Genomic DNA, 8893 nt, shown 5'->3' with positions numbered 1-8893 from the left:
TTTTAATTTTCACTGTAAGTTTTCTGTTGATAATTATTGAAAACAGTAGGGAATTTCCTGTTCCCAGCTATATAAATGGAGGAGTTATAACGAAAAATTTTATATCTGAACAATCAGTTGTATGGGAGCTATAGGTTGTAGTGAACCGATCTTTGTAATTTTCACCGTAAGCATTCTGTTGATAATGGGTGCAAGTGCTGCAAAATTCCATGTTCGTAGCTGCATAAATGGAGAAGTTATAACGAAAAATCTCATATCTGAACAATCAATTGTATGGGAGCTATATGTTAAAGTGGTCCGATTCTTCCGGTTCCGACAAATGATTAATACATTATAAAAATACACCCACCTACCAAATTTGATCCGGATATCTCTAAAACTGAGAGACTAGATTGCATACAAACAGACAGACAGACGGACAGACGGACATGGATAAATCAACTCAGCTCGACGATCTGATCATATAAGTATACATTTTAATGGGTCTATCTCTTCTTATTCTGGTACTTACAAACATCGGACCAAAGTTATAATACCATTTCATGCTCATGAAAGGTATAAAAACAAAAATCAAGCAGCGCATTTTGCATTGGGAAGGCGAATGCATTATCGAGACTAGAAACATTTTTAATTTATTTAATTAGCTCATATGAATATAGCATCATCCGTCAATCTAACCTGCGTCACTATCAGCTCATCCTTATTTTTTGCTGCTTAGACTTACTCCGATGTATGTACGTAAATAAATATCTATATATCTTACCAAATTTCTAAGTTCCTACTTGCATTTAAATTAAGTTTTATTTTTGATATGTGGCAAGATGTTCAGTTGCACCTTCTTTTGCCATATTGCATGCTGCCAACTTGGATGGTGTTGTGGCCTTCTAATCTTTGATTTCTCACAAAGCTATTAAGTAATATAGAAATTTTTTGGTTTACTAGAAATTTCTGTGCTTTTGGTGGTGTTGTTTTTATTTTCAGTTGCGAGTTTGATGATGAAAAAAAAAATGTTTAGACCACCTTTACAGCTTGTGAATCAATTGCAATGTGACTTGAAGACTTTTGTATGCATAATGAGTATTAGTAAATTAGTTTGGCTTGTAGACTGCATACCCTATGGATTACCTAATGCAAGTCCAAAAATGCCATCATCGTTTACATATTCAAAGTAACCATTGGAAAATAGCACTGATGCACAGGCAAATATTTCTGGCGAACCATAACAACGCCACAATTTTATATGATTGGCCTTCTTTCAACTCTAATGTGGGTAATATATTAAAATATTCTACTTATATTATTACGCCAGGGATTTGTGTTGAATATGAGAGTACATTTGTATAGAATTTGTATACCGTAGTTTAAAGTACAACACCGCGTTTCGTCGGTCTGCAAAACCTCGTAACTGACATTTGTGCCAAAAAAGATATTTGCTCACCGGAAGCTCTTGGCATCAAGCTCCTATCCATTTATACTTAAATATCGGTACTTAGATATAAGAAGAATAGATAATTAGGTAAAGAATAGAGAACTGTTTCGAAATAGGCCTAGCTTTACTCTCTCCTACAAAATCATGGCAACCTCATATACGAGGTTTTGCATACGCGGTTTTGTACTTTAAACGACGATCTCACATACAAATTTGACTAGCCAAAAAATGTAGTAAGATTTTAGCAAAAAAAAAACAGCAGGTATTAAAATATTTCAAATATTTAGGTATATACTTAGTGCGTCGCAAGAAGATCATGTAACAGATCAAGAATTAACTTTAAGCGTAGAGTAGGTCGGTATATTTGTTGGTCAAAATGACCCATTGTGTTGCCACCGTTCATTTTTATTATATCTTCTTTAGCCGTAATTATTAATCGAATTTCGCAGATATAGTTTGCTCTTTCCACAAAAAATGGGACGAAAGTACGAATATAGAACAAACTTAAAGTTGCTTTTATTTAAATAGACTGCTGTGAATGGACATTGGAATAGGGGTACCATGTATGAATAGCATTGACAAGGAATAGCCGTGCGGAGGTTTGATAATTATAACTTGGTACTATCAAGTAATTAATTCGAGTTGACTTAGGGAAAATGAGCTTGTCTTTTAGATAGCTAGGCTCCTTATACAGTTTTTGGCTTTCAGATAGTTAGCAATTTCGTAGCCTGATATAGGCATTTTCCGATGAGAGATATGGTCAAATTTCGCCCAGCCGAACACATAGCGTGTAACATAGTTGAATGTTACGACAATTGTATTAGCAAATTTAGAGGCTAAGTTTACTGTAGACAAGTTCAAGGTAGCAAATGATCGACGCTATTAGTTGTATTGCAAGCTTTCTCCTAACATGGACCGGCGTAAAAGTTGCAGATATTCGTAAATTTATTTAGATATTAAACACTTTGCTAACCATCGAGTTCACATTATCGTGTGATTATGCTAGTGTTAATGATGAACCGCGAGGTTAGCCACTTTTGACATAAGCTTATCCATCTTACCCAAGGAACATCTTGCGCTCGCTTCCGCTCTCCAGATTTAAATTGGGCGCCACTTGTATCAACTCACGTCGAGCGCATGATTAGTATTTACATCCAAGGCTGTGTTAAGGCCTGTTCTGTTACAAAAAAAATCAAGTTAATAATGAAGAAAATCGATGGATAAATAAAGAAGTAATAAGTGGTCATGTGAAAATGCGCACAGACTTTTTGTATGAAAAATTAGCAGGAAAGACTGTTACTCATACGCCATGTACACCTGAAAATATTTAGAAAACTTATTCATAGAATAAAAAATTAACTCGATTTTCATATTCAGCAAGCAATTTTAGTTATTAGCTTACCCGCAGTAGTAAGAATTCAGCTTGAATGACTAGCACGGATCTGTCAAGACAAGCTTGCTAGGCTTAAAGAAATAACTTTGAGTACTGGTGGAGTAGTCTGTGGCACTTTGTATTGTTTAGAGACTAAAAATAACGTAAGTCGGTTTGTCTCCAAACACAAATTTTTACACCAACCAAATTTGACAAGGGCTAACGGAAATTTGTTCCAAAATCTTTTATATTCTCACCGTGTCGGAAAAATCAATCAACGCCCACAAAAAAAATGTTTACTTGGTTTAACGCCCATATCGTGTCAATCCCAAAATGCACTCTATCCACATATCCACATAAATTAAACGTAAATTTCTTTTTATTTTAATGCTTTTCAAATCCTGCAAATTACTGGGTTCTTTCTCCCAAACAAAATAAAGTACTCGGAATTCTAGAAAGTCCCTGTGCCAAGATCTGACTCTCAAAGACTACAAACCGTATACCCGCCTTAAGGAGTCGCTAAACGGTAAAAAATTTGTAGAGATACGTTGCAAGCAATGTCGCGCGTATTCGCACGAATAAAATTCGCTTTTACCGAATCCGCATCCAAAGCGATTTTGGCCGTTTTGTTTTTCTTTTTCACTGGAAGGGGTTTTTACCCAGTGCTCTCAACCCATCGCTGGGAGGGTGATGAGTTCTCAGCCTTATACACATTTATATATATATCCAGCCGCTTGCGCCAAGAGGGACGCCCGTTTGCATCCGCACATACTGGTGAACAGACGACGCAAACTTCAGTGAGCCCTTAAGCCGAACGGCGATTGTATTTATTTTTATGAGAAGCTGTTTTTCATGGCAGAAATACACTCGGAGGTTTGCCATTGCCTGCCAAGGGACGACCGCTGTTAAGAAAAAACCTTTTTTCTATGTATATTTTTTGCGATGTTGCTGTGACCAGGACTTGAACCCAGGCGTTGCGGAATGAAAGCGCGCACTGCTTACCACTACACCACACCGGCCGATATCGATATAATTCCGATAAATCTTAGAGAAGGCACCGGTCATTCGCATGATAATTCGATCTGAATTACCTACAAATGAGGTAATTCGCACTCAAATTGTTGTATGGCGAATTATGTAATTCGAAGGGTAATTGAATTGTGAATTACGAATGAGAGAGCGAATTACGAATCGTGGAAACATCGTATTAGAAGAAAAAAGTAAGCTAATTTTTTTTTGTCGAAGATAAGCTCACAAATATATTTTATGCAAAGCAGTAAAAGACTTATTGTAATTTAAATTTGTGAGTTGTCAAATTTTTTCATGATTCGCTTACCTCTGGAGTATTTTAGCTCTGAGATAATTAAATAAATTTTCCTACCTTTGGACAAAATAATTTCATTAACAAATTAGGTACACTTAAAAGCATACAACAAAAAATCAAAACGTGAGTGTTACGAATACCTTTGGTGTCATTGTATGTTAGTAACATGAAATGTGTACATACATACATACCTACATAGTTGCTCCCAGACTCAATGCCAATGTTAATTTCACTCGCCACTTATGAATTTTTAAGTGAGTAAATACTTAACTGGCTAAGCGCGCGCTGCTACATTGTAACGCCTTTACAGCACTGATATATATACATACATATATTTGCGCTCATGAAAATGGGGTGATACAGCTAGCAAAACTAACAAGCGCGCAACACGAATGGAGGAAAAGTGAAACGCCATAAATTTTAAGTGAATGCAAAATTTACATTTTGCCAATTTCCAGCTGTCTGAGTGGGCTGGTCTGGCCAACGGCTGACTGGTGGTGGCCTGCGCCTTGTAGCGGCTGTTGGGACTTCCGTCTGGCATAATAGAGGCCAATAACTCACATACACTTACGTATGTACATATGTAGACACACTATCAGACTGACTATAAAACATATGTGCAGAAGCACCCGTTCAAACACACCCACGCAAATACATTGAAGTATACAACAAAATAGACAAAACTAACGCAATTCGGCTTTCGAAATAACAGCAAGAAAAAGTATCTAGTACGAATCCAATAGCAAAGGGCTCGTTTTGCCAGCGCCAAATGCAATTTCCTAATTTCTCGCTTGGGATGCAGCGCCTACAAAAACACTTCACTCACTGGCTCGTTGGCAGCGGTCCCCACCCCGGCAGCTATCTAATCACCCACCACCAGCATTCGCATGCCAACTTCTGATTCCTAATAGAGCCCACCCACCCCTACCGGACGCGAATGTTGCAATTTGCCACATTGCCGCACTGTTGCTCAGCGGCGCGGCGCCTTCGCTGTCCGTGTGTTGCATTTCATGTTGCAATAATAGCAGCAAGCAAACTGACCAAAAATCATTGCCAACAGCGAGTCGTTTATTTATTCGCTCAGCGCTCATGTCTAGCGGGTGGTGGTGGCCGCCATCAGCCTGCTTCCAGCCTCAGTGAACTTACACTCCAACTGATTGCGCAGACAATTGCAATGGCTAGAACAACAAGCTAACAAATGCTACAACATGTGCCAGAATTTTGCCCCAACGGTACCGCAGAACACGCTGCTATACATACATGTGTATGTAGGTTCATATGTGTGGTGTATATGTGTATGTATTTATGCATGTACGGATATTTCCTAGTCCGCCAACGCCTAACGAGGACGATGACGACAGCGAGGGCGAAGTCGGAGGCGAGCGGCAGCGCTAAAAGAGACAACAAAAAACAGGATGGTAGCTAAAGCAGCGCCGCAACAAAAGTAGCGGCAGGAAGAACAACAAAAACAACAGCAAATGCAACATTTCAAACGGCCTCGCACTGGAAATCTGAACTGGAATTAGAATCTGAAATAGGACGATGACGACGGCGTTCTGGCCATGGCCCTGGCGTTACAGGGCCACTGTCCGGCCAGCCAGCTGCTGTTCCACATATGTATGTATGTAGTTGTGTAGGACGCAGAGCAGGCGGTTGTGCAGCGGGGAAATTGCTGAATTTATGTGCGGTAATAGCGACTGCTTCCTGTGCCTGTAGGGCTACTTCATTTTCATCTCCTCTTAACTTGCCGCATTTTCGCTCCGGCTGTTCTTCGAGAGCTTACTTCCGCGTTATTGTGCTGGCAGTTAGCAAATTTGTGGCACCACCTACTTTTCTAGCCTTCAGAAATATGTGTACATATATATGTAAGTAGTATACCCGTAGTAAAAATAGTGGGACACAGTGTTTTGGATTTGTATAAAGAAAATCTTTGAAATTTTTTTTAAAGAAATGCGGTATATATTTTCAGAGTGAATATGTATCATCTATATATATGTTTGTAGTTCGTAATTTGTTGTAATTTATGGGTATTTAAAACAAAAATTTCGGACCAAAAACTCACCTTATTTAAATATGCGGAGTTAAGCCAAAATATTTCTATATGCGTACAATAATATTTTTGGGTCTTTATAAACTTTTCCCGACTAAAAGCTTATCATTTTTGAATGTATTTAAGATATTTTCCATCTGTCTTGTATTTTTTTTCGGAGTTAAGATGAATTTTTTCGGAGTAACTTTTCACAGTCTTGTTAAAATTTGGAATTTCAGTGAAAACATTTCGGAATGGCGAAACATTGTCTCAAAGTTTAAAATTCCAGAACTTCGAAAAAACTTTCGGAGTAGTAAAATTTTTTTATAAAGTCACAGTAAAACTCCCTTATATGTAGGCAATTGTATGAACGACTCAAATGTCTATAACATATGTAATTCCGAAATACGGATTTTCGGAGCCACTTCGGAGTGGCAGAGTAGTAAATTTTTTTGAGTGGTAAATTTTCCTTAACATTATCCGAGTTTTGTAAGCATAACTCCGAAATCCGGATTTTCGGAATCAATTCAGAGTGAAAAATTTTTTCCCAGGGTTCATTTTAAAATGCGGAAACTGCTTTTTTATCAACAATTGGATTTTCGTTAGTATATTTTTGGAGGTTTTGGAGTTTCGGTAAAAAAATAATGGGAGTGAATATTCATAGAAGTTCGGTAAAAAAATGAAGACTAATTTTTGTTTTCGGTTAAATTAAAAAAATTCAGGTGTGCTGAAAATCCTTTACGGTTTTAATTTTTTTATTTTTTCTGTATACCTTATATGGTAATCAACAATCGAAGTTACGGTAAAAAAGATCGGAGCAATTAATATCTATATTTAACTAAATTTTCTTCAATCTACTAAACGTAGGGTTTTAGAATCGACTATCGATGCTCTGCCAAGCCAAAGTATCTCGTAGCATTAAACAAACCACACTGTCCGCGGCCAAGAAATTCTACTAGTCACCAATATTTTCGCTGCTTTCACGCCATAGACAATACAGACCATTACAAAAGAAAAAAGTTACCAAGGAAATCAAACACTTCTGTAGCTCTAACTGAAGTAAGTAGTACATGGATATGGTCAGCCATCGCAGGAAGAGCCTACTGGCACTTATTGGCCATGGTCATATTTAAAGTGTTTTGCCGAAAATGTTGCGACTAACGAAATAGCGCCAAAAACTAGGCAACCAATTGGCGAAGTTAGCTGAAGTGTGGAAGCGGTCAGTTCCTGTAGCAAAACTACCGCAAAATGAAAGCAAAGCAAAAGTTTGACAAAGCAGCGCATTTGTACGCAATTCGCGAGGCGTTTTTGTGCAAAGCGCGCAATATTTGTATGTGCGCTGGTAAGTTTGTTTGTGTGTGTGTGTGCTATCAGTAGCATGTAAATGTGTTGCAGTTGCACTCAGTGTTGCCAGGTTGCCGATTTGGTCGTCATTTTGAAGATTTGACGATTTTTTGCCCCAATGACGATTTTTCTTTACGTGCAAATTTGGTTGGTTCTCAACTTTTTGAAGATAGTTAAATAGACAACTAAAAATTGTTTACCATTTCTGCTAACTCCTAATTGTCCTATCCAAATTATATCATGTTGCAGCACTAACAGTAGTTGTCGATAAGTAGTTTTCTTCTTTGTTTTGCGGTCAAATTTGTAGTTTTTGCATTGTGTACTGATACATATTTTATTGAACGAAGGAAATTATGAATAAGTTATTTAGCAAAACTTGTAAGTATGAACAGTTTTTAAAGCACATGGTAAACTTGCAGTTTGCAAATAGTATTTGATGTTCTCCCTGCCTTAGCTTTCGAGCCAGAGGACGCTGCTTTGCAAGAAAACTCAACTCTTGGGGAAAAATTGTTCATGTTGAGTTTTATCCAAACACCGATATATGTACTCAAAAGTTTCAAAAATGAAATGTTTGAAATGAAAAAGAAATTTTTTTTCTTTAAAAATTTCTTAAATCAGTCTGAAGATCTCAAGAAAAAAAATGCTCGTATATTTAGTTCTTCAAGAAAATTTACACCAACGGCAAAGTTATTTTTCAAACAACAAAAATTCTTGTGATTTTTCTAGAAAGCTGTAAAACATAGATAATATTTACTAAGGAAAAACTTTGTGACAAAACAAATGTTATACGGCTTATCCAAAGTTTCACTAAAAAATTTAAAATTTATTACTGTTAAAATTTAAAATTTTTAATTTTCCGAAGAAAATTGTGTCATTTTAAATTTTAACAGGCTGAAAAATTTAAAATTGATTAGTGCATCCGCGCATTAATGATAAGAACATAAAGGATTAAATGCGATTTTATTGCAATTAAAAATATATTTGTTAAAAAAATTCAAAATTCGTAAAAACGTTTAACTATTTATTTTTTACGTATATTAATCAGAAAAAAACCAAAATAGCTTCCTGTTTCTGTTTATTTAAATTTTTTATATGTTGACGATTTTTACATGCAAATGACGATTTGTGAGAACCAAACTGACGATTTCTCACATCAGTGACCTGGCAACACTGGTTGCACTTCCGTTTCGCGCGCTCAGTCATGCCTACGGTCCTATGCAAGCGCGCAGATTGTGAAGCGGCAGTGGCGGAATCTATGATTGCGAGCAATTCACTGCTGGAAGTTCAGTCATATTTTCGACCAAAAATTCGGTGCTGCGATGCCTCAAATTCATTTCGCCACACTTTTTTTATCCTTCATTTTCAGTTTTTACTTCACCCTAGGCACTGAAGCGC

Source organism: Rhagoletis pomonella, unplaced genomic scaffold (genome assembly GCF_013731165.1).
Source record: "Rhagoletis pomonella isolate Grant_MI unplaced genomic scaffold, Rhpom_1.0 Rhpom_scaffold_00005, whole genome shotgun sequence".
Taxonomy (NCBI): domain Eukaryota; kingdom Metazoa; phylum Arthropoda; class Insecta; order Diptera; family Tephritidae; genus Rhagoletis; species Rhagoletis pomonella.
This window is presented reverse-complemented; position numbering follows the sequence as displayed.